Source organism: Phaenicophaeus curvirostris, chromosome 3, assembly GCF_032191515.1.
Source record: "Phaenicophaeus curvirostris isolate KB17595 chromosome 3, BPBGC_Pcur_1.0, whole genome shotgun sequence".
Taxonomy (NCBI): domain Eukaryota; kingdom Metazoa; phylum Chordata; class Aves; order Cuculiformes; family Cuculidae; genus Phaenicophaeus; species Phaenicophaeus curvirostris.
In genome coordinates, this window is record NC_091394.1 from 20,790,155 (window position 1) to 20,817,294 (window position 27,140).

Here is a 27,140-nt window from a genome sequence, read left to right on the forward strand (position 1 = left end):
CAACTTAACAAAGAGCCTGAAAATTAATAGGTTATCTCCATCTTCATTTGAGAACTTTTAATATTGCCTCAACTCACATTTTGAGATATGAGATTGCTGCCTTTTTTCAATTATTGAATGAATTCTTATAGCTGAAACTGTGCCAAACCCAACTGTCTCAAAAATAACTTGACTGAACTTCATTCCTTTGAGTGTATTACATTGCTATTTGTATAGTTCTACCTATAGTGTAGTAACCACATTGATCAATATAGTCCTATTTTGGCAAGTGATGACAAGACAATGAATAAGTTTGAACTCTTGCCTAGAAAATTAAACCTTAATTTATTTTGACCAGACATAATACAGATAATTCAATAATGCTTGACATGGGACTTTGTGTGTTAGACATCATCACAATTAAAAAAATCAACAAAAAAGAAAGCGCAGGAGGAGCTTGGGAAGAAATGTATCCACACTCCAGGTAGTCTGGTATGACAAATTACTTATCACAATTATGAATCTGAAGAATGCTGAACTACCAAGCAGTGCAGCACATCTGGCAAATGGAAGGTACTTCAGTAGAGTTTTCTTTTCTAAAGAGTGATCAGCAAGAAGTTCCAGTTAATGTTTTCTTTTCAGATTCTGAAAATAGCTGCTAAAACAAGAAAAGAAGTTTTAAATTCGGTATAGATGCATGTTCCAAAATGTTTGTTTCAATACAGAGTTAACACAAAGGAAATGCCTAAGCTAATTCATATTGAAATCAATTTACAGAGGGTTTTAGTACTGAGACGATCAAGTGAATAACGGTGATCAAGAAGTTGTCTATGTAAGTGGATAGACATTGAATTCACATGAAGAAAAATCTAGTTGTGAACTTTTGAGAGTTACTAAAGTACTAATCTTTCAAGTTTTTTTTTTTTTTGAGAAAAGCCCTTCTGAAAATTAGGACTCTGAGCTGTTAAACTTTGCGAAAATGGCTGTTCACTTTGAATGCTGGTGTTTACATGAAGCCAAACTAATTCTTTATTTTCAACTGAATATTTCCAGAAATAAATACATTAGTCTAAACTATACAATAAAAATCTTTTTTGAAGTGTTCATACTTCTTTAGCCTATAGCTTGATAGATGGAAGATTGATAAAATAACTTATTTATATGTAAATTTAAAACACTTAGGGTCCAAGAGACGCTTCAAACTGCTAAAAATAAAGCCCTATAAAAATACGTGAAGATATTCTTGCTGATTCTATGCTGACCTAGAACTGACAAGTTCTTATAGAATTAGGATGAAGTTGAAAATTCTGAAGTTGAAAAGTGAGAGATTGTGTGAGCTCTTCAGTTTTGCTTGTTTAAACTAGGGAGCTGCTGCATGTCTCACCAGTTATCAGAAATCACTGCAATTTTTTGAACCTGATACAGAACTATGTAAGAAGAGTTCACGTTTCTTTTACAGGAATATGACTGATATATTAAATCTCATTTAGCAATTAAGCTAAGTGCCACCTTTGAGGTACGTCGTAATTCTCTTGAAATTCTTCAAGAAAATAGCTTTTCTAAAATTCTTCCCCACCTCCACTCTCTATTTTTCTTTTTTTTTTGGTTTGTTTTTTAACTGGAAAGGAAAAACTTTGTAGACCACTGTTAAGTTGATTTAGCTATGCAATATTAAAAAAAACCCTAATACCATAATTATCAATTAATATATGCACATCTTTCCTGTAAAATGAACATTCCTGTAGAAGTTACTTTGACTTTTTGACTTACATATCAAGAAACTGCAGTTCTGTTTCACATGAAAGTTCTCAAATAGACTCTCACAGTTAAAAACAAACACAACCTGGTTCAGTGAAAGCAATAAAACTAAGCATCCAAGAATCAAATCTAATTGATTTTTTGTCACTAATGAAGCTTAACATAAAACAATTTCCTCCTTACTCCTGTGGGCACAATTCCTACATGAGAATAGGCTTTTTCTGGGTTTGCAATGTTACATACTCATAATGAAAGTAATGGAACAAACTCCATTCTAATTTTCCTACATGCATTTCTCTTAAATTCCAAACAAAGTTCAAGAGAGGGGAAAATAAAATAAATATCAGAATTTATTTACATTAGATTCTCAGCATAATATGTTAACCAAGGAGACTCAGATATTCTCGTTCATCAGGTGTTAAAACAGAGTTTATATGAAAATGAACCACAGAAAAGGAAGACTAATACTGAAGGGTGAGGTTGTTTTTATTGCCTTCAAAAGTTTTTCTTATTTTTCTTTTTAATCAGTATTTATTATGAGATGAGTGAAAGATATGTTTTTAATTTGGTTTATGAACATGATGTTTATTTTCTTTCAACTAGGTAATACTTAAATAGATACTACAGGGAATTAACAAAAAAAAAAAAGTTGCTTGGAGAACATGAGATATAGTAACTCATTCTAGAGTGACCAAATCAGTTTATACAACAAAATGTAATTGGTAGAAATAAGAAGTAGTGTCAGTACAAGCAAGAAGACTTGTGATTTTTATTTCATAACAAGCAATGTATGTTCATATTCTGAAACTGTGCAGCTGAAGAAAAGATGTTCATAATTCCATGTGCCTTTCAAATGCGGAGTAGGCCGCCAGGTAATTGTCAGGCAATTTTTTTTCCTATGAACACTGAAACTGTTTCTGAAAAAAATAAAGACTTTGACATACAGTCTGTACTGAAAGTAGGAATCTGATGAAAGAAAGATATTTGGAGTTGTTTGTTCTTTTTCATTTTTAGATGAAATAAAACCATTGTTTGCCTGGGGATATGTTAATGGAGAAAATACAAATTATGTATTTAGAAGAGTCTACCATACCTCCACCAGCAAAAAAGAAGGATTTGAAACTTCATTCAAAATAGAACGGGTGATCAGAAATTAAAATTGTTGTCAACGTAGTCATGCTCCTTTTCCTGCTTTTTATTGTTATAGTAAAAGCATTTGTAAATTGGCAATTTATTCTTTGACTCTAAGATAGCCTTGTTTTACCTGTGGTGATTGCTGCTATATCCCATATCAGGTCCTCTTTTAAAAAAATTATTTCCTCACCATTCTTCGTACACTGCATCTAAAATGCATTAGACAGTAAATGTATGAAAATTAGTACTTCTTTATAGTGCACTGAACTGCACTACTACTGATAAACTTCTGCTTCTCACAGCTTAAAGAGACGTAATTTTTTCACATATGAGGCTAGAATAGAATTGTCACCCTAGGGGAAAAACATCTGTAGGTATGCACATACATTACATGATAGATATGGATAGTCTAGTAGCTATTTATTGTCTATTTTTATAGTTAATTAAATGGCACATACTAATGAATATGGTATAAAACATTTATTTTCTCAGCAAAATAATTGTAAAGTATATAAGTCGAGGTGAGGATTTTTCCACCTTCAACATCTGGCTTATGCTTTTATAGCACAATTTTAAAAATGTCTTAACCTTGCACATTGCCAGAACTGCACTTGAATCTTTTTTCATGACCAGTCCTTTATCACACTAATTTCCGATTGTTGCATTTTGGACCATTTTTAATGATCTTTACCTCTGTTAGATTTAAGACATGTAGTTTCTCATCATACATTTTTTCCATGTGACTTCATTTATGGGACAACTTATATGTCCCTTACCCATCTCATTTGCATTCTTTTACTCTATCCCATTTTTTCTGGTTCTTTAACTTCACTACTTCTGCTACCTCCCCTTCAGAGAATAAAATAAATCCCAAAGGAGCTGTTGAGTCTACCTGCTACTTTGGTAGACAGTATTATGTTTAGGAAACTCAAGATTTGTTTCCATGGATGCTTGTAGGAGACTGTTATTTGGAGCATGTGAAGGTTTCCAAATTAACACAACACTGCTAAAAACATATGTTAATGTCTGGCTGAAATTCATGTAGGCTAGAAAAAACTTTAGAGCATACATTTAGATCCCAATTTTTCTTTAAATTTCCTTTAAATCTTAAAATGTGTAACACCAGTTTGGAAAGAAAAGATAAATTTCTTAATGAATTAATTTTCTTTCTGAATTTAAGAAATCATTAATTTATCTTTTTTGATTAAGTGCAACAGCACTTTCATTTTTCATTAATTCTTTTGTTTTCTACAGTACAGGAAGTGGAAAGGGCTTCAGGGTTTCTTATTTTATCTCATTTATTATAGTTTTATATATTTATCAAAAGAGAAGCACAAATTATTCTGAAAAGCATGAATCATGTGGTAAATAAGCATAGGCTAATCTTCTCCTCTATAAAACCATCTAATTCTGACCTTTAATATTGTCTGAATTTACCTGCAAATATTGAAGGTTGAGGGCCTTCTGGGGAAAAACAAAAAAAACACCCAAAAGACTCTTTTCTTCAATGTCATGTCATATCACTTATTTCATTCTTTTGGGTTTTTTTCCCCTGCATTTGATCAAGCCCATTCTCTCTTTTTTACTGTAGTCCTGGAACATTTCCTTCTACTCCTTCCTTCCTGACCCACTCTCAGACAAGGTACTCAAATTACACTGCATTGCAAATACATCAGTGTTACAAATTTTGGCAACCAAAATGTAACTTCCCATTCCTTTACTTATTTTATAGATCCCCACAGGTTTGCATTTTTTAAAAAAATCAAATTCTGATACATCTTTGGGTTTTACAAACTTGTGGCCTGAAGGAAAGAAGAACAGACATACTTGAAATTATGTAGTTCATCTCTTGTCTCATAATCAAATATTGCTAAATGTTAATGATCTAACATCTGTGCCTAGGAAGTGTTTGTGTAACTTTATTGGAATAGAAACTCAAGCTTGCAAGTAAAAGTTAAGTATATTATTCCCTAAACAATTAATTTGTACTTTAGGAATCCTTGGAGGAGAATACGTGACAAATATTATTTGAGTCCTTGTAGTATACCACAGAAAAACTGGTCTGTCTCAACATCACACATAACCTGAAGATCTCATCACTCAGCGAGCCTCACGTGGACTACAGAGCCAAACAGGATGGTTTTGCAGGGTCCGCTCTGCTAATGGATACAAATAGAAAGCAACTGCCTGGAGCTGGACACTAGACAGACAAAACAACTGCCGGGAGCTGAACATGCCCAAACAGGTGCACATTTTTGGTAGGAAAATAAGAGGCAGAGTTAGTGACATTAGCAAAGCATGACCCCGAGCATATAAACGGAAGAAGCAAGAGTGCTGACAGGAGAATGTTCTCCCACCAGACAGAACATCGTACTGACAGGACAGCACCACAGCTATCTTTATCTATCTTTATCTTTATCTTTATCTTTATCTTTATCTTTATCTTTATCTTTATCTTTATCTTTATCTTTATCTTTATCTTTGTCTTTGTCTTTGTCTTTGTCTTTGTCTTTGTCTTTGTCTTTGTCTTTGTCTTTGTCCTCCTTCCTTCCTTCCTTCCTTCCTTCCTTCCTTCCTTCCTTCCTTCCTTCCTTCCTTCCTTCCTTCCTTCCTTCCTTCCTTCCTTCCTTCCTTCCTTCCTTCCTTCCTTCCTTCCTTCTCTTTCCTCTATCAGTGCATGCCTCATATCAAATAAGTAGTGTTATGTGACCTCATTTGAGTCTTGATTCTGTGTCCAAGTATCCGAGCTAAATATACCTGTATCTTTAGGGCACATATCAGTACTATGACTCTTGGGAGACTATTTCAACTTCCCAATACGAGCATGGAAATAAAACACCCATTTCTTCTGTTAGATATTCTCTTTTCTCCTTTGTATGCAGTGGGACAGATTACATGGTTTCCTGACTCCATGCCACTTCTATCTCTAAGGAGATTTCCAGGTGTCTGTTTTTTGAGAAATGAGGCACAATTCTGAACCTCTTTCTTTTTCAGATGACTGATGTCATACTCAGCAGTCTAAGAAATCCTCGCTGTACGTTCTACAAAACTCATTTGCTAAATGTCCCTTGCCACAGGCTCTACGTTATATATTTCTGATATCACTTGCTAAGGACCTATGCCACAAAGCACTCTCTCTTAGACTGTGCTTGAATTTTAACATCCAACTGAATCAAACTTATCCTGCTTTAACAGTAGCCATTATGTGGTCTTTCTGTTTTGCTATAGGATGGGAGGCCTGAAGACAATGGCTATTTCACTGAATTTTCGCCTGTTTATACCTGTCTGATTCTCTGCCTTTCTACAGAATCCATCAGAATAAAATCCACCCCTGTGGTATCCATCCATATAACATCACTTGCCAGTTCAGTATCTACTTAGTCTTTTCATATTCACATCAAATTCCCCTTGAAGTGTATTACATCCTTCATTTTCACTCGGTTTTGGTGCAGTTGAATCATAGAATCATAGAATAACCAGGTTGGAAGAGACCCACTGGATCATTGAGTCCAACCATTCCTATCAAACACCAAACCATGCCCCTCAGCACCTCGTCCACCCGTGCCTTAAACACCTCCAGGGAAGCGGACTCAATCACCTCCCTGGGCAGCCTATTCCAGTGCCCAATGACCCTTTCTGTGAAAAATTTTTTCCTAATGTCCAGCCTAAACCTGCCCTGGTGAACCTTGAGGCCATTCCCTCTTGTCCCGTTCCCTGTCACTTGGGAGAAGAGGCCAGCACCCTTCTCTCTACAACCTCCTTCCAGGTAGTTGTAGAGAGCAATGATGGGAGGTGTCCTTGCCCATGGCAGGGGATGGGGTGGAACTAGATGATATTTAAGGTCCCTTCCAATCCAAACCATTCTATGATTTTATGATTGATTAACACAGCATGAGTAATTTCTGTATTTATGTCTTCCAAGATGAATCTAGTTTATTAGACTTTGGTTTGTCTCTTGCTGTTTACTTTTTATTAGCTTACTTAACAGTGTACAGTAGCTTCTGAAAGACTGTCAAAGCTCAATACTAGTCACATTTAATAAAATCTCATAATCCATCACATAGTAGCCTAATGGAATACCCTTGGACAGAATTGTTTTCTGCAGGAAGTACTGTGTGGTAAGTTACTAGCACTCCAGGGTACCATTAAGGTACTTCTACTAACTTGCTACTGTAGTAAGCCTGGCTCAAGGAAGACAGAGAAACTAGAAATAACTGCACTTCTGTGGAAGTAAAGTGAATAACTTACCCAAACTGACCTTGAAATGATACCTTTTCCCAGTATTCAATTTTAATCAAATGTGAAATTACTGTGTAGTGAGAGTGGTGTGTGCCATGTTTGGCCCAAAATGTGAAAATCTATGCCTGTTTTTTAAACTTTTCCTTGTTAGAACAGCAGAGCCTGAACTGTCTCAGTGTTAGAGCTCTGTCTTTCCAATTACATTCTTCTTTGCTGCTTTCCCCAGCCTATCTACTGGTTATTAGACTATGTGTTTTTAGGATAATGATCTTCACTCTATTTTAGACTTTCATATCTTCAAAAGTCTGGAGAAACTTGTGTGCAAATGATACTAAGTATGTTTATACAGCTTCCTCTTTAACCAGTAAAGTTACAGTGACTTATCTGTTAGAAAGACAAATATTTTCAGACTATCATCAGGCTTGTTGATAGGATAACTTCTGGTTTAATAAGGTACAAGAAAAGGTAAATCAAAATCATAAGCACAATAACAACAATGGTAAGGGCTGATCTTAATTTCATGCCACTGTAAAAGTGTTTGTAAAGATCCAACACAATCCAATATTCCAACATGCATTAGCCGTGTAAGAACTAAGAGATTACAGGAAAACAGAAATATGAGGTTGATAATGTATGAAAGATGTCCCTGAGGAAGTGAAGTAATATGCTTCTCTAAAGGTAGCTTTGATACCTGTGCATACTACAGTGAATGCTACACTTAAGAATAAAGAAGATATTTCTTCACACAATGAGTAGTTCAGAAGTGGAACTTCTTGCTGCAAGATGCTAAATATGCCAAAGCTGGCACACAAATGATTCTGAAATAAAAAGACTGGAGGGCTATTCTGGAAAAGCATCATTAACTCTTTGCCTTGTTGAAGCAATTGTCCCAAGGCATCTCCTGTAAGCAAGAGTTCCCCCACTGAAGGGAAAGTATAGGACAGGTACTAACTTCATCTGTATGCCTGCATGCTAAAGGGGACAAGAAAAATCCTCACTCAGAAGCACAGAATCACTCGGTTGTAAAAGACCCACTGGATCATGGAGTCCAACCATTCCTATCAACCATTAAACCACTCACTCAACCAAAAGTATGCTTTCTCTTGCCTCTTGGGCAGTGGTCTTCCACAGTAGGTAGAAAATCAACTTTTTATTTTGTATATTTATATTTATAATATCTATATTCATTATATCTAAAAAATTTTAGAAGTCATACCCATAGATAAGGATTTTACTGTTCAATACGAAATTTGCACATGTGGTTTAGGGCAGATGTTCTGGAAGATGGCTGTTTAGGGCACATAGTAGCAATTTTATGGTCTATTTAACTACTGGGCTTCTTTCTTTTTAAGTCTCTCATTACTCATACAGGTCATTTTGCATTTAGAAATCAAAGGTTACTCAAAGGAAATTATCAGACTAAGATGTTTTCAAAAATGGTTGGGCAGGTTTTCTTTTTGTCATATATATGAAATGAATAAAATTATAAAATGTGAGATAAACAACTACAGCTGTGAGTGAAAACACTATTGCAATACTGGGCTACTTTCCAAGGACACACAATATAGCTACATGTAGAGTCTTTCATCTTCTCCCTAGTCTATTGGCACATTTTCCTGCTGAATGGGAACTGATAAAGAGAACCTAAAGCTATTGTTTTCTTTTTTAAGAGAAATAGCTACCTTTCCTGGGCCTTAATAATTTACCTAGCTTAATCTCAGATTTTCCACACATATACACATGCACATACCCAAAACATCCTTTACAGGCAAAGGAATTATCAAAACTAGGGAGACACATTTGAAAGACTTAGAAAATTGAAATCATCTACCACTTGAAAAACAGTTCTCCACAATTTTTTGAGACAGGAACAAATTTTGTGATACAAAACCATCTTTTGCTATGTGCTGTCTTAAAGCACAGACAAAGTAAAAAGAAGTTCTATTCCTGATGACTCAGTCAGGGTTTATGATGCAGCTCTGATTTTCCCAAGAAAATTTTACTGTTTTTATCCTATTACAGTTGAGGATATTTAAAAGAAAAAGTCCACAACAGCTGATTTCTCTGTCTAAAGAAGGGTGAATTTAAACCGAAATATTTCTTTATGTTGGAAAAAAATCCTGCTGAATATCTAGTAGGAATTCCTCTGACTCTGGTCAGTGCCTGAATTACTCTCTCATTGTATGCTTAGTTAAAAATAAAATGATTTAGCCCTGTTTGTTGATAGATGTTTTCAAGTTTTAATAAAAATCCAGTTCCCAATAGAGTCAGCAGGAAGAATCGTGAGAGTGTAACTTGCATTGAATTCCATTTTTAGATGCTAGAGATCTTCCCTGCATCTTCCTCAGGAGTCACAGATGATAAATATTTATGACTCACTGAAGAGAGTGCAAAGAAGGGCAAGCTAAAATATCAGTATACTGAAAAAGTTGTCTAACTTAGAAAAGAAGCCTTGAAGCCAGAAGCAGCAAACTTGAAAATTGTTTGTCAATATTGTTCAGTCTATATCTCTAAAATATCAGGAAGAACAATAGCAATACCATTCCCAGCTTGTATCTTGGAAGACAACAGTTCAGCCATGGAAGGTTCCCTTTAAAAGTTACAGTCTGAAGTCTGCTTTGTGTAGAACAGGCAGATGGCCACAAGCTTTGGTTGTTTAGTTTCCACGGTTCCCAAGTTCAACAAGATACAAAAGAGAATTTATTGCAAGAAATTATGACAATATAATCTTGCCCTCATTATAAACAAAACGTAATGTGAGGAAATCTCATTGGATTGCTGAGAGAGACTGGAAGTCTCACAGCTTCTTGGTGTTGGAGCTGCCTCATGGAGACAGGTTAAATACTTTAACCTTAACATGCTGATTTTGCAAAACTTCCCTTGGAGGCACACTGTACTACGCACCCTCTAGCCCACTTGAAATTTCAATATTTTCTTAGACCTGGTAGCCAGGGAAATAGTCTTACTATCCAGCCCCAAAGGGCAGATGAAAAACTGTCTTTTCCAAGAGGGACCTGGCAGCTCCAGGCAATTGTCCAGAATACAAAGTAATTACTCGTCATAATCACGTAACAACCACCCCAACACATGCTTATCACATGGCTTGCTCTTGGTAAATGCAAAATGATGTATCCTTACAATCACATATTTCAAGAAGGGTGGTTTGGAATCTGGAGAAATAGGACTGGACAAACAATTATGGGAAGATGAAAGGGCTGAAAAAGATTAACTTTTTTTTTCAATACTAATCTAGGAAAACTAACTCAAGAGAAACAAGGACAGCAGATTGGTGCAACGTTAAGATGAATTTTGAAAGTGATGCACATGACAGACTCTATCAGCAGTAAGCTTTGAACTCCTCAACACACCCCTGTGCACATGCACAGACAGTAACTGAGAACTACTCTATACATCTCTTCAGTGAGGCGGCATTGCTGAACCTAGGGAAACTGCAATACTTGATATAACTGGTCTCAGTACTTGGCACCTATGTATAGTTGCTCCACCTCACATAATTTGCTTCTACATGGTGTTGGATGGTCAAGTAACAATGTTCTACCCATTTCCACTGGGGGCTTTTATAGGCACATGTCAGTTCAAGCTACCAATAAAATTAGTCTATGATGGTATCAGAGTACACTTTTCCAAAATTTAAGGCCACTTCTCTTGCCACTAGGCTTACCACACTCAGTTTTTGCTTTTGTTGCCTTGTTGGACCTGGCATAATAGAATCATAGAATCATTAATTGATGAGGATGTCAGAGACAGCTTCTTCAACATGAAAACCTAGTAGATAATTATGGCAGACTTTTTCTTTGATTCTTTGAAAAGGCAGATATAAAACTGATCTTGTTTTTGTAAATGGCTTTGTCAAAACCATGATGAAATTGTCTCTGCTCATTTTGTTTGCTTCTAAAGAATAATGCAGAAATGTCAAAAAAATCTTTAGAAGAAAGTACATCTCAATGGTACAGAAGCTGTAAAACACACTTTAAAAGAGAATTATTTCCCTAAATAGACAGATGGAAAATACACCCAATGAATGCATGATAACATCCAATAGCTAGAAGTTGGTATTTAGACAAGTACAGCCTTAAAATAAAGCCTTTTAACCTATTTTGAGTAATCCTAATCTCTGTTTCTGCCAATGGCTGTTTTCAATGTTTCATGTACTGTTGTGTGTTCAGAAACTCCTGTTCTTGTCTTTTCAAGAACCAGAGCCACTTACTGTTTTGCCAGCGCAAAGGTTGGCTTGATGCTGAATCTTACCTTAGAGGTTTGGTGTTCATTTTTATGCAGTAAAGCAGTAGGACTCCTTTTTAATGCTCAGTTACTCCAAAGTAACTCCTTTTTAATGCTCATCAGAAAATGATGCAGTGAAGTCAGCTATCTAGCAACTTCAAGAATTCAGACTATAGCTCTGTACTTTATCTACCATATTGCTTCCACATTCTCTTTACTGTGCCTCTTCCTGCTGCATGTAATTGCCTACAATGTCTACCAAGAAAATATTAATGGTTAACTATAAACATATGCTAAGTGTGGAATTCAGGTCCTGTTAACCCTTATGGAATACACTCAGTTCATACTGTATGTACTTTAAAAGATGTTTTGGGATTTTTCAGAGTCTGTACCTCACCATCAGAGTTGTGGAGTTGAAGATGTTCTCATTAGTCCTTTGAAATATGAACATCTTGCTCATTAGTTGTCTATCTTGCTACTTAGCAGTCATATACTCAAGGTCTTATTTCTTCATTTGCACAACAGTAATAATCAGATATCATATTTTTAGGCCTGTTTAGCATTGCCTTTGCCTACAGCTAGGAAGATAGTTGAGTATTAGAACAACCTTTCATCACTGGTGTGCATCTGTTAGAAGATTTATGTCCACTATGTGGTGTTTCACTCTCCCTTTGTAAGACTATCTTAGAATCTATAAATGAGTCTTTATTTACCTAGATGAAAGAATTTGAATTGCTCCAATAAAACCAAAATAATTTCAGTGTGACAGACAGACACCTACTCCAAAAAATATCACAAAACTCAATGTTTTGCTGAACCTTCTGGAAAGTAGGACCTGGGAGCTCAAATTACTTTTCACAAAGGAAGAATTTGAACCTAGGTCTTCTGCATGCTAGCTTGTTTTTCTAATTACTTTACTAGCAGCATGTGGAAAAGGGGCCATAATTTAAGCTGATGGACTGACCTGGATCACCCATTTTAATCAAGGCTGGTGCTGCCTATAGTAAATTCTGAAGAAGTAATCATGTTTTTACTAGATTTTGCTAACTGGTCTCTTTAGACTGTTCTCTGCTTACTGTATTACTTAACCGTATGCTTGAGCAAATCCTGGTCTTTCATGACCTACATTGATAGCTGAGGCAATGAGAACATTTCCTAGAGTAAGCATTTAAGATTCAGGCATTCAAACATCTCTGTCTCTCTTATGTAGCTCTTAGACTTGGTTTCCTGTCAATAAAACATCACAACTTGATTTCCTGGAAACTATAATAACTAAAGTTTGGAGGCCCAACAGAGCCTAACTAGATTAAACTTAAGGACTTTAGGTGACAGGTAAACAGACTAAATACTTCAGTGTCTGAAGCAAACAATAGGTCAAATACAATGTGTCATACAGAGAGAATGGAAGTTCTGGAAGGTTTTGTTCTCTGTATTGGAACTTAACAACAAGGTATTCAGTGACACTAAAAATGAACCAGCATAACTACTACTTTACAAAACATTGATTTTTCTATAAAGCACTGAGCTAAAGAATTTTGATTTAAAAATGAATAGATGGTAAAATAGTTCTGTGATGTTTTCAGGGGTGGATACCACACACCATTTTGTACTATAGCAAGTCTCTATTAGAGCTGTCAGGGTCCTGAATGCATGTCAAGCACTATGTTTAAAAACACAGATGAACTGTTCCTTTTATTTTATCTTAAACACTGGTTTTGAGAAACGTTTGTAAGATTAAGTGACTGGAACTAGTTCAAAAGGACCAAAGCAAGGTCATGGATTTATGCACATGCTAAAACTTTCAAGTTCAAACACTTGTCACTGCAGTTTTGGGAGGGGCTTGTGGGTCTCAGGACTCATGAGAAACTGTGCATGTCCATCAGGAAACCAGTCTGTGACAGTTTATGTAACACAGAGCTTCTCCTAAGGAATGCCCAGTAGCTGTAAGTGGGCATGATCAGAGAGCATCAACTGCATAAAGGGAGAAGTCTCCCTAGTTTGAACAGACATTCCCACATTCTCAAGGAATTTCAGCATCATATTTCATCCTGGCATCCCTTGCAAAAGTAAAACTGCATTTTTTCCACTAATTCTCTCTCTCTTTTTGCTTTCCGTCTCTCCTCTCTTCCCCAGTCCTTCTCTCTCTCTGCATTTCCATTTTCAGACAGGCATGTTATTGCTTTATGTGGTTTATAAATGCATACATCTTTTCCTTCACCACAAATTGATAGCTATTTTACTCTAACAGACAACTGAATATTTGCAAACTGCCTTTGAATTAATAAACTAGTTCAAATTAACTATTAGTGTCATTTTCATTTCAATTCACTTCCCACAACTACATTGTAATGAACAACATCTCACTTCCAATTACCAGGGCTGGGAGAACACACACACACAAATGACCTGATAGTGCACTATTAGGCCTTAATGGACTTGGCCAACCTCAGATGGGGTCTTCACCTGCTGGAGACCTCACCACTGAGGTCTTGTACCCATGAGCTGAGGAGTCCTATTTCAACTCAGCATTGCAACTTCAGCCACTGTCTGAGACCTGTTATCAGAAGGTTAGTTTCCAGTCCCACTGCAGCCAATAATTACCACTTCCTGTGAACTCATTAATACAGACCATGATCTGTGGATTCCTTTTGCAATGTTTGGAAGCCCGTATTACTGATTGATAGCAATAGCAAAATAATGTCACCTAAAGCTAGCTCTCTGGAAAGACCAGAAAGGCCTCTGTTCCACAGTTCTTGAGCTTTCAAAGAGAAGATAGAGTTCCTTGGAAGAGAATATGGAAGACATATTTAAGCTAATGTGGCTTGATCAACTTCTTGATTTTTATATATCTTTTAGAGACATACTCATCAGAGTAGTATTGCACTATTTACAAATTATTTTTGATAATGATTTTTATCCTCATTATTTTGTTGTGGAAAATCTGATAGATTTACAACTGCACAGTAGATTTTGGGAGACCTGGAAGGTTAAGGTGGACAGATGGAACCAGAGAGAGAAGAAAATGAAAAATGTAAGACAGAGCTTATTCAAATGGAGAAAGAGAGGGGAAGGCACAACAGGCTTTAAATTCTGATGAATCAGGAGATCCAGTTTAGATAGACCTGCATGAAACCAAAACCAGCTCCTAGGAAAACCCTACCAAGAGTGGCAGCATTTGCAGTTGGTGAATCTCCTATTATAGTTTGATGTTACTCTAGCCTTGCTTATTATAGTGCCGCAGAAAAATAAAGAAAGCTGCCTGTAGCTCATTATCATTCCATCTCATGCCTGGAGACATTTACATTCTTTAATCCAATTTGGTTTGTGTTATTCTTTTTCTTAATTGTTATTATTTTTTGTGAATAGGAAAGTACTTAAAATACAGGAAAAAGAGATGTTATCATTCTGCTTCAGAATATTTCTCATTTGTAGCATCTTCTGAAGCTGTAATTCCTAGGTTTATTAACAGACAGTTGAAATCCATTTATAGATTTCCATTACAGACTCCTTTATAAAATATGCTATACAAGGCACAATTCACAGTATCTAGGTTCCAAACATACAATAATATGTTATCAAAAATTTGAAGTGCAATTTTACCCCAGATTTTCAGATAGAATAGTTGAGAGTAATAGATTTTATTATGTCCTCTTTGATATACTTAGTGCACATTATTTGTTTCCTACAGTTTCTACAATTTGCCCAGAAATATCATTACATTAAATAAACAATCAAAAACTAAGAAAGAGAGCCCTCATATTTTCCAAGTGATTCTAAATAATATGGTAATACAAAGTATTTCCTAAAGTACATTAAAAATAAACATTTAATAAATCTTCTAGGTATAAAATAATAAAATGAGCTTATTCATTTTAACAGCATCAAGTTTTGATATCACCGTGCATTAAAAACCAGTGATGTTTTTCATTCTAATTTATAGAATTTATTCTTTGACCACTGGAGATCTTAAAATTACTTTGTCTAACTGTACTTTTAAAATACAGTTGAAAGAAGTGATGGTGTAATAGTTTCCTTTCTTGAAGCTCTAACATAACAAAGTGATATGAAATTACAACTGAGATTAAATTGAAGTTATTGTCCTCATGGCAGTTCTGCAAAATCTCGATTATATGCCACGTTATTAAAGTGTTTCAAAGGCAAAAACTTGAGCTGTATCTATTTCCCATTATTTATCTGCTCCTAAGAAATAATACAAAAATTCCATTTCAGTTTATTAGTTTTAGTATTGCAAAATTAAAAATACCTGTGCAGACGGTTACATAGTTACAGAATCACCTATCCCCTCCATTTCCAAAAGCAGAGATTCTGAATAGTGATTCTAAATAGTTATTCAAAAATTATAACAATGCTGACATAATTATAAACCTTAAACTAATTTGTTAAGCAAAAAAAATTCAAAATATAAAACATTAATTATTTAGAGTTTGTTATTTACAGCATTCCACAATCAGAAATATGCCTACTGTTTTCTTGCACTCAGGGTTGGGTGGAAGATTAAAGGAGAAGATCACATCTTCCTTTTTCAGCTATCAAGCATATGAAAATCAGAACAGTTTTTCCATTGTAGACTGAGGTGGACAGGAAGGTAGAAGCAGTCCTTTGGGAGCCTGCAGAAGAGGTCAGACTTCAGCCTAAAGCATGTTGGCACATCTGGTGCAGAGAGTATGTTCAAAGCTAAGCATTTGAGTTAATAGAAAGGAGCAAATTTTGCTATATACACCCCAAAGACTACTGGAAGGTGATTCAACCCAAGAGGCTGGGCCATTATATTATCAATGTAGGAGAGAAAGTACTTTTTTCCCCATGCAAAAGTATCCTCACATTTAATTTATCTCACACAACAGTGTTGAGTTTTCCCTGCTGATACATTTATCCAGTTCTAATTTGTGCATGTGTTCCAGCAAAATAAGTTTCATTAAAGGCTCAGAGATTCTTATGGTGATTGATATATTAACTTTTGAAAAGTAGCAGGCAGCAGTTCTACCTCAAAGTTTTTACTCACTTGGGATATCATTGATCAAATACAGTACAAATCTAGGTCCAAAGTGTACACAACTCACCATATCAGCTAAAAATTTGTTAACCCTTAGGGTATCAGTCTACTGGACAGCATATTACAGGCATAGAGACAACATGATTATGTTTCTCAGATGTGGAACTGGGCAAAAGAAAGATGGCAATGTTTTCCCAAGCAGAGCAAATTGGCCTGTTGCTCAAAGACAGTATCTAGGGATGTAAATTGTCAGCTAATGGTAATGTGTACAAGAAAGTCAGATGCCTAGTTTTATAACTGCAGCACGGCCAATAAGCAGGAGGAGTTGAAAGCTATTGTAGGGCAAGGAGACTACGATGTAGTTGTCATCACGGAAACGTGGTGGGACAACTTGAATAACTGGAGTGCAGCTATGGTGGGGTATAAACATTTCAGGTGGGACAGGAAGGGTAGGAAAGGTGGTGGGGTAGACCTCTGTGTTAGAGAGTCCTTTGATACCCTCGAGCTAGATTATGGTGATGACAGGATCGAGTGCCTGTGGGTTAAAATCAGAGGAGCCCACAAGAAGGTAGATATTGTGATGGGAGTCTGTTACAGACCACCCAGCCAAGAAGAAGCAGCTGATAAGCTCTTCTATAAACAACTGGGAGTAGTCTCAAGATTGCTAGCTCTTGCCCTTGTGGGGAACTTCAATCTTCCAGATCTCTGCTGGAAGTACAATGCAGCCAAAATGGGAGACCATCCTTAAGGGCAAGGGAGTCCATGAGGATTCTGCGCTCCTCAAAAAGGAAATCTTAGCAGCTCAGGAGCAAGCTGTCCCCATGCTCCGGAAAAGGAGTCAGCGGGGAAAAAAAACAGCTTGGTTGAGTAGGGAGATCTTGAGTGACATCAAAAAGAAGAGCAAGGTCTATGAGCTTTGAAAAAAGGGGCAGGCAGCTTGGGTGGAATACAGGGAGGAACTGAGATTCTGCAGACTAAAACTCAGGAGGGGTAAGGCCCAACTAGAACTCAGATTGGCCAAGTCTGTGAAAGATAACAAAAAATATTTCTATAAGTACATTAATAATAAAAGGAGGACCAGGGAGAATATTCAGTCCCTATTGGATGCAAATGGAACAACTATGACAAAGGATGAGGGCAAGGCTGAGGTACTTAATGCCTTCTTTGCCTCAGCCTTTCATAGTAAGGAAAGTTGTTCCCTCTGTGTACACATCCAGGAGTTCGAGGAGCAGAACAAAGCTCCCATGATCCATGATGAGGTGTTCAGAGACTTGCTTGCCCAGCTAGACATCCAAAAGTCTATAGGGCCAGATGGGATTCATCCAAGGGTATTGAAGGAGCTGGCGGATGTGCTTGCCAAACTCCTTTCCATCATCTTCCAGCAGTCCTGGAAGACTGGAGAAGTTCCACTGGACTGGAGGCTGGCTGATGTTGTGACCATCTACAAGAAAAGTCAGAGGGAGGATCCAGGGAAAGTCATGGAGCAGGTGATCTTGAGTGCTATCATGAAGCACATGCAAGAGAACCGGGTGATCAGGTCCAGTCAACACGGGTTCATGAAAAGCAGGTCATGCCAAACTAACCTGATCGCCTTCTATGACAAAGTGACTCGGCTGCTGGATGAGGGAAAGGCTGTGGATGTATCTTTCTGGACTTCAGCAAAGCCTTTGACAGAGTTTCTCACAGCATTCTGCTTTGGAAACTGTCAGTCTCTGGCGTGGACAGGCGAACGCTCTCCTGGGTGGAAAACTGGCTGGATGGCCGGGCCCAGTGAGTGGTGGGAAATGGAGTTAACTCCAGCTGGAGGCCAGTGACAAGTGGTGTCCCCAGGGCTCAGTGCTGGGTCCAGCCCTGTTCAACATCTTTATCAATGACCTGGATGAAGACATTGAGTGCACCCTTAGCAAGTTTGCAGACGACACTAAGCTGGGTGGAAGTGTTGATCTGCTGGAGGGTAGGGAGGCTCTGCAAAAGAATATGAACAGGCTGGACTGCTAGGTTGATATCATTGGCATGAGGTTTAACAGGGCCAAATGTTGGGTCCTGCACTTGGAGCACAACAACCCTGTGCAGTGCTACAGACTAGAGGAAGACTGGCCAGAAAGCTGCCTGGAGGAGAAGGACCTGGGGGTGTTGGTTGACAGCCAACTGAACATGAGCCAGCAGTGTGCCCAGGTGGCCAAGAAGGCCAATGACATCTTGGCTTGCATCAGAAACGGCGTGGCCAGCAGGTTTGGGAAGGTTATTCTCCCTCTTTACTCGGCACTGGTGAGACCGCTCCTTGAATCTTGTGTTCGGTTCTGAGCCCCTCACCCAGAAGGATGTTGAGGCTCTGGAGCGAGTCCAGAGAAGAGTGACGAAGCTGGTGAAGGGGCTGGAGAACAAGTCTTACGAGGAACGGCTGAGAAGGCTGCCCAGGGAGGTGGTTGAGTCACCTTCCCTGGAGCTGTTTAAAAGATTGGTGGGTGAGGTGCTGAGGGGCATGGTTTAGTGATTGACAGGAATAGTTGGACTCAATGATCCTGTGGGTCTTTTCCAACCTAGTGATTCTGTGGTTCTGTTATAATATGTTGATGCAGGCTTTTAGAATATCTGCCTTTTCAGGCGCCAACAGTATGCGCACACATCAAAAGTGGATCTTTGACAACACAATGGAACAAGAGATAAAATTTCTAGCAAAGCTATAGTAAGACTCATTGTAGCTCCTACTTTCAATGAGAAAGCATATCAAAGATCCTTAAAAAAAATTTTGGTTTACTAGTATGAGCAGTAGTTTTGCCACTTTACTACTAATGATTTCTTTCAGTCACTACAGTCATATTATAGCATTCCGAATGATTTACAGACAAATCCCACATGAAATACAGTTCCACTGGTGGAAATACAGTTCCACTGTATTTCAAAGGCACGTGGAAGCCAAGTAATCTTGAAAACATAGTCCCTCATACACTTATGAAGTTTTTATTTATTTCCATCCTTCCCATACAAGCTAGGGGCAGAACCTGGAAATTAAACTTACTGAGGACAATAAAGCCAAATAACTTCATACTGAATTCACTACTTCTGTAGCTTGGATTTCGCGTTTTCTGTATTTAAATAAAAATTCCCTAATTTTGCCTATGGCAAGTGTCTTTCTACCGGTTCCCACAACAGGTATGTATTTGTAATCATTGTGTTCTTGGTTCAAACACATTAATACTTTTGTCTTCCCTGCCTGGCTGAATATTTTCTAGTAATTAAAGATCGCTCAGCACATATAAAGACTATTTTATTTCAAATACTGCAAGAAATTTCATCTTCCTCTGATGTGTTTTTCCTTAATTCTTTCACTATAGTATCTTTTCATTCATGGTTTTCAATCAAAAAAAAAAAAGAGTGATTTTTTTTCCTACATATTGGGTGATACAGAAGAAAACTCGTTTTTTTTTAAAAAAAGGGCACTAAAGACACACTTCTAATTGAAGTGGTCAACCAACCACTAGAAAATATCATAATGTAAAAATCTTGCTTTTACTCTCTTTTTTTTTCAAAGTCACTGGCTTTTTAGGGCTCTTGTTATTTTCACTGCAACAGTAAAATATCTTTTTTTTTTTACATGTAAACAGTTATTCATCCACAAACGTGCTAGCAACATTGTAGTCATTACTTTTTCACTTAAGGTGTTAATGAATGTTACAAAAGCTTCCCTTTTTCTCCTATGGAATCATTTTGCATATGGTCAGAATCACAAGAACAAAAGCAGAGGGGAAGATTCACGCGTATTTTGGTCCTCATTGCCAATGTTCAAAACTTACTAAATTCCTTTCTTGTAAGGTCTAATATGCTTTATTTTTTTAAGCTCTTCTGTCCTATATCTATGCAGAAACTATTAAAAATATGTATACATTTCTTACCTTATTGAGAAATACCATCTATTTCCTCAAAGAACTGGCTCTTCCCTTGCCATTGCTGTGGGTTTTTTTCTCTTCTTATGGCAAGAAATTTTGATTCAGGGACAGACCTGATATGGTAAGGTTTTTTTCTTGATTTTTAATTCAAATGAATACTTATGTCTGAACGCTGCATCGTGGATAGTTTTTACATACATGGTAGACACCTTAGAAACCTGAAATGCTGTGGTTTGTGATCATAAGAGATGCTCCATCAAAACTGGGAGGTCAGTTACATAAAAAATTCATTAGGATGAAGGATAATATCCTCTTAGGTACAGGCTTTGCAGCTGAGATTCATCGCTCAGGGTAGGCAGAAGCAGGGAAAGAATATGCATTATATTGATAAGTGTCTGGATTTCCCAAGATGCCTTTAAAGTAAATTTCAACAGAGCTGAAAATAATTACCACAGTAAGACTTTTTGTTTTATTATTTCTTCTCCTTGCTGAAGTTTTTTGTATAGAACATTATAGTATGCAAATGTGATGATCTGAGATCTTGAAACAAATACATTGATGGGTTTATGTTGGAGTGTCTTACAGAGGCCTCATGCTGTATCAAAGATGAATAAGTTACTACCACATTCTGGTTTTGTTCCTTCTTATTTAGTTCACTTTTGTCCTTGGAATTTCATTTCTCTTGTCGTTGCTGTCTATAATATCTGACATAAATTCAGCTATCAGCCCAGTTATGTACACTTGTGCTCTGACCTTTCTGACCTATGTGAAACACTGAACAAAATCATTTCTTTCCTTCCCCATAATGCCTGTTTCTTAGCATTGCAATCTCATTTATTCTCCTGAAGTGCACACATTTGTTAATATGACTTAATTCTGCACGGATGGCTTGTATTGTTTTTCTTTCATAAGGCATGTTTCCCTCTTTTCATACAGGAAAATAAGTATTGTAATTCATTGTTAGATGTATGGTTCATTGTTAAAAGGGCAAAAACATTAATGCAACTGAAGTCAAGTAGTCCAAATGAAGCAAATGAGAGGTTGTCTCTTTTAAGAGCTAAAGCTAATAGAAGACTAAGAAAGTTTTGATTAGAAATACATTAATAGTCAGGTAACTGTTGAACTGCAGAAAGCATAAGATGATAGATCAGCATTTCACATTATCTAAAAAAAAACGTGAGTTTTGGAAGAATTATTTATACAACAAAACTTTGACTGGCAGGAGATAATTGTATCCGCATTTATGTATTTCTGTTATTGATCTCATGAACAGAGAAGTGTTTATAATTAGATATTGCTTTCCCTGGCAATGTTTGTATCTAATTCACTCAAAAGAAATAAGCTCTTCTTGATATCTATAGCAAACACATACCTTTTTTTCAGTTGAATGTTGTAATGCTTCTAAATTTGTATTAACATATAGCCTCGGCTTTTGAAAGGTCTTTTGCAAACTGTAATGTTATATGACATATTTTTATGTGAGAAACATATAAATAACAGTGCTTAAAAAGAACATGACCATGATTAGTTGCAGAGACCAAACTGGAGACAGCTACTGCAAAATATCACAGAGAGCATGAAGACTTAGAGGATGCTATACTAAGAATGACATAAAAATCTGAGTAAGAATGCAATGACAACTGAACAATGCTGTATTTCACCTTATCAAAGGTGTCTGTCAAATAAATATGACAGTGAAAGAACAGCCAAAATTTAATTTCATGTTTCATTCATATTAGTAGGCTTTTTACAGTGAAAAAGAAATTTATGTTTCAAAATTTTTCAATATCACCTGGAAACACAGACAAAATCATAGAAATTTGGTTGGATATTAGATATAGTGAAAAATGGACTGGTAACTCTTACTTTGTACTGAATGTATGAATGACAACAGCTTAAAAATTGTAAGAAGATATAAAAAGATTACAAAAATTCTTTCATGAACAGAACACCCACGTTTGTGTACCTGTGCATACATGACCAAATATTCTTTGTGTCTCAATATGTTTTATCAACCTACTTCAGAAAAATTTGATGATGAACAGAATAATTTGCTCATGATTTAAATATTTTTATATTCAACTTGCTCAAATGAGATTAAATATCTAAATCTGAATGAACCCCACCCCATTTTGTTAAGGAGAATGGAGTCACAGTTATAATACTATGGACTGGCAAACAGATCAAGAGTTGGGAAATGGAGCTAAGAAGGGAGTCTGTATGACTTTGGAAGCTATCTGAAACTTTTACTGGAGTTTTTACCCCAATTTGCACGACACAGTTACAATGCTCAAATTAAAAAAAAAAAAATCTTCTTTCATGAATTGCAGCACAAGGGCTGCAATATGTATAATATTATCCTTCAGCTATACTCAGCCTTAGGAAAATTTCTCCTGGAATAATAGCACACTGCTTAGTGACAAGGTTCAGAAAGATGGGCACTGATATGGAGTGAATCTCCAGAATGAGAAAGAGAAGGCTGAATTCGTCTGGGCTTTTTTAGTGAAGTTTTGCCAAGAATAAGGGAATAAGGGAGTAGTTTATCTTTTCTCTTTTTCCTTCTTTTTTTTTTTTCATTTTCTTTGATTTATGGAACAATATAAAATGGACTTAAATTGCAGCCATGATGTCAGGTTAGACACTACAGAATTTTTTCTATCAGTAAGTATAGCCAGAAATGCAATAGATTGCCTGGGGAGACTGTGGATTTCTTTGTCATTAGAGGCCTTTAGAACAGATGGTGAATATCTGGCAGAAATGATGTAGGAATACCCAATTGTCTCTTGGGACAGAAGGACAGATTAAATGACCCTTTAAGGTTCTCTCAGCCTCCCCTACACTCTTTTTCTTCTCAGGTCTAGAATATATTAAAGTATAGAATATATATTAAAGTATTAGAATTTGCTATCTACTTTCATTACTGAAACTAAATTCTGCATGGAGAGAAGCAAGGTACAATCTCTACATTTCTTGACAGTATCCCATTGCCATAGAGCATTCTCTCCTGAAGACAAGGAAAGAGGCACTTATTTTCCGAAAGGTATTGGATAGACTAAGGGATGGATATGTGCCTGTGTCAGATAGACTAACACTTCACTGGCAAAGAACTTCTGGCACACTAAGGTGAGGGGAGGGAAGAATGCATGCTAAATTTTGAAGAGCGTGCTATAAGGAAGCTCTCTAAGGTCTATGGTGTTTCTGAAAGAGTGTCACTAATATACTCCGGCACACAGTATTTGTAGGTATTAGAGTTACTTCAGTTAATCCTCCAAATTGACGACTGTTTGACTGCCTTTTTTTCTCAGGAGCTGCTTTCTGTCCTGCTTTCTCTCTTATTCTTATTAAGTCAAACAATGCAAGAAAGAACAAGTGAGTGTCCAAATACCTGAACAATATGCAGTCAAATGAGAATTCAGAAAATGTATTCAGATTGAAAAATGGATTTTGAAGTAAAGGTAAGCTTTGGAGACAGAATAGCATATTTTTTTATTAATGGACACTGACTGAACATTTTTAAGCATCTTATATTTCTTCCTCTCTGTCTGATGAACTGTATTCAGATTTTTCATGCGAACATACTCCTTCACTGGTGCTTAACTCAAAATCTACAAAATGAAATTTTGGGTTGATATATTGCTTTTCAAGGGATATTGTGTAAAAAATGAAGTTTGTTGCAGCTTCTTATATTTTTTTCTTGTCTTAGGGTAGATAAATCTCAAATTGCAATATATTAATGTTCCAGTATTTACTGTTCATTATTTCATCAGGCCGGGGAAAAGAAAATGGAATTTTGTAGGTGGAGTTGGTTGTAGTTTCCAGTAAGAAAACATAGGAATTAGAATAAATCTTTTTAAGATAGGAAAGTCTCAGAGACTATGTATGTTTTTGAGTACTAATTCCATTTTCCTTTTGAAGCTTTTCTATTCATAAATAATTAACGTGTCACTTAAGACTATTCAAATTAGATATAAGGCAGCTTTTCTCTCCCTCCCAAATTGCTTATAGGTTTTTTCTTCTTTCACAACTAATGAAGTATTTTACCAATAGCTTAGTATTTCTGAGCCCTAAATTGTCTTAAAGCCATCAATAAGAACACAAAACGCGCTGTTTAGTTTTCACAATAAAAAAAATAAAAAAGTAAGTATGATTTGGCTGTACATAATTAAAGGCTTATATAATTCCACTGGGAAAAAAACACTGCTTATTTTGAATAGCAAAGAAAGGTTTTTTTCCAGACCCTTCTTTCTTCTATAAGGGAAGATATATCCTGCCTGTTAGTGTAGACACTCTTTAACACTTCTGTATTTGTAAATTTCAGTTTAATTGTCTGCATACAATCACAGCTGGTGTAATGTTGTACAGACCATGACCACCAAGAATCAGGTAAAAAAAATACAGAAATATTTTGTTCAGCTGTCCTGCATTCCCCTTTACTGGCATCTTCTCTTGGTCCCAAAATTCAGTGAGCCTACAGGGATATTGCAGAACACAGAGTATAAACAGTTGCTGACACACTGTTACTTATTTTGTTTTGACAGAAAACCAAACCAGAGCCTAGCAGAATAAAATATCAGGTAATTAGAAAGCAGAAAATACAAATGACAGAGGATTTGTGTTAAGCAGTAATACACATAGTTGTTATTAGAGAAAGGAAGTATGATCTTTCACTTAACATAAAAAATGTATTTTCAAATACTTGCATCTAAATGCCACTGTTAAAGAGACTGATGGGAAGAATATGTTACTTATCCTATTATATAGAGCAAATTTGTGTCAAATAAATATATCTATAAAAATCTAGTCACAAGAGTAAGAAAATAAAGTATCTGTAATAATTTATAGGTAGGGCCTTGCTCATTGACTAATGTTTAAGGGACTCGTTATCCAAGTAAAATACTTGTCTATGACTATAAGCACTGAAGGTAGAACACAGTGTAAAAGAGATTATTAATTGTGGTTTGGCGAATTATACGGGACTTGTCAACCCACTTGCTGGTAGACAATGAAAGATGGAAAGCCATTTATTGTGTCAGGTGCTAGATAAAGGTTTCTGCCATGGGAACTTCCCCAGCCTTTCCTGAAACGAATGCAGACAGGGGTGGGAAACGTGGCTTTGCTGTAGCCTTATCTCCTTCTCTTCCAGCTTCTATATTGGCCTTGTGGACTTTTAATGTTTGATCAGCCTTGGTTTAATATTTCAGCTACCAGAATATGTAGCTGCTTTACTGGAATTAAAAATGACAATTGTACAACTATTTATGTCCTTGCCTACCTTAAGTCTGTTTGCTTTGCCAAGGTTCCAATTACAGTAGTGAAATCTCAGCAATCAAGCTTTCTTCAGTTCATCTAAGTACTTTCTAACAGTTCTGACAAGCATGTGTGAAATGTACCCTGAGAAATCCCAGACTGCTGAATTTGCCAGGTTTGATCTTCTGTTATAGTCACAAATACAGCATGGAGACAAATCTGTCTATCTCTTCACTGCAATGTACCTTACTCACAGTGTTAGATTAAATTAACTGTACTAGTAACTAAATCATTTCCCAAAAGGTTTAGTACAACAGTGAGGCCATAGTGTATTATGTTCGTGTACAAAATCATTAATACACTTGATCTTCTTTATTCAAATGCGGTTCTTGGCCTGACTTTCCATTTCTCATATGTAATGAAATGTTCAAAATTCATAAATATGGTAAATCTCCTAAGTAATATATTGGTTAGGACTTTTAAATTTTTTAATTTCCTAGTCTCTTTTTCTTTTTAGCCTCAAATCTAAATTACACTACATAACCATACAGCTGCAGACTAAGAAATTATTTCTGTCTTGTCTGTCTCTTCTTAATGCTGACACAAAAAACAGCAAATCAGCTTTACAGATCTTTCTTGGAGGGACAGTATCTTTCAACTGAAGTACATTTACAAAGCTGGGCACTTGGAGATTTCCAATGAATGTTCAGTTTTAAGCTACTTCTATTGGAAATGTGAAAGAAATGTAGCGTTAAACTTTTTAATTTTATGGTTTTCTGCACGTGGTAAAACAATATATATGGTTTAGGGCCCCTTCTCTCCTCACACGTAGATGACTCTTTTTGGACACTTGTGTATTGCTCACAGGCAGGTACTGCAGTAAAAAGGCTTAGCTGTCGCCATGGGTTGACAATGAATAGGTGCTGCGTGCCCACAAAAGCTGCTCTACACCTCCACCTCCTAAGCTGGACAAGGGAGAGAATACATAATGAAAGGCTTGTGAGTCGAGATAAGGACAGGGAGAGATCAGTCAGCAATTGCCGTCACAGGTAAACCACACTAAACTTGGGGAAATTAATTTAATTGATTACCAATCAAATCAGAGTAGGACAATGAGAAAACCAAATCTTAAAACACCTTTACCCTACCCCTCCCTTGTTCCCAGGCTTAACTTTACTCCCAGTTTTTTCATCCTCCTCTTCCCCAGCAGCTGAGGGGAATGGGGATTTCAGTCAGTTCATCACGCATCTCTGCCACACCTTCCTCCTCAGAAGAAGTACTTCTCACTCTCTTTCCCTGCTCCAGCATAGAATCGCTCACAGGAGACAGTTCTCCATGAACTTCTCCAATGTGAGAAGATTGCTCCATTGTGGGTCACCCACCGGGCCACAAGTCCTGCCAGCAAACCTGCTCCAGTGGGGGCTCCTCTCTCCATGGGGGCTCCTCCTAGAAGCCTCCTCCAGTGCAGGCTTTACATGCGATTACAGGCATCCAGTTGCTCCAGCATGAGGTTCTCCATGATCTGCAGATCAATGTCTGCTCCACCATTAACCTCACAGCCTGCCTCGCTGTGGTCTTCACTACAGACTGCAGGAAAATCTCTGCTCTGATGCCTGAAGCATCTACTCCTTCTCTTTGTT

At 36.7% G+C, this 27,140-nt stretch overlaps 1 pseudogene; it reads right to left on the minus strand.

The window, feature by feature from the left end:
* LOC138718515 (centrosomal protein of 85 kDa-like pseudogene) overlaps positions 1-26,868 on the minus strand; it is a 48,594-nt pseudogene extending 21,726 nt beyond the window's left edge.
* Between the last annotated feature and the right edge of the window lie 272 nt (positions 26,869-27,140).